This window comes from Halichondria panicea, chromosome 17 (genome assembly GCF_963675165.1).
Source record: "Halichondria panicea chromosome 17, odHalPani1.1, whole genome shotgun sequence".
Classification (NCBI taxonomy): domain Eukaryota; kingdom Metazoa; phylum Porifera; class Demospongiae; order Suberitida; family Halichondriidae; genus Halichondria; species Halichondria panicea.
The window spans coordinates 3,471,445-3,471,905 of NC_087393.1; positions in this window are offsets into that span (position 1 = coordinate 3,471,445).

The window sequence follows — 461 nt, forward strand, 5'->3', positions numbered from 1 at the left end:
TCGGTATTTTGGCACGTATCTTACGAGGGTCCCTAACTCATCATAAAGTAAGTGTATGGGCTTCTTAATAAAATAATGGGAGATTAACACTCATCACGATTGTCGATCACGTGCCAAAAATTTATGCTAGCCCACTTCCATGCTCAATACGGTAATTTTTGGATAAACTACTCGTTAAATATTTGTACAGCTCTACAATACGAAATATACGAAAATAATCTGCTATATGGTACTGCATTTATTGTACAACACTCCTCTGTACTGTGGTTGTGAAACATTCTATAGATCTATTTATTATTCATGTCAACAGCCAGGATTTAGCTCTAGTTTTGTTGTACATAATTATATTTTTTATATCATCTTGGCTGATGACCTTTAACCCTGCCCCACACCCAAGTAGACTATAAGTTCCCAGTGGTGGCTGAACATCCAAGACAGAGCTTTCTCTGGAGAAGGTGAAA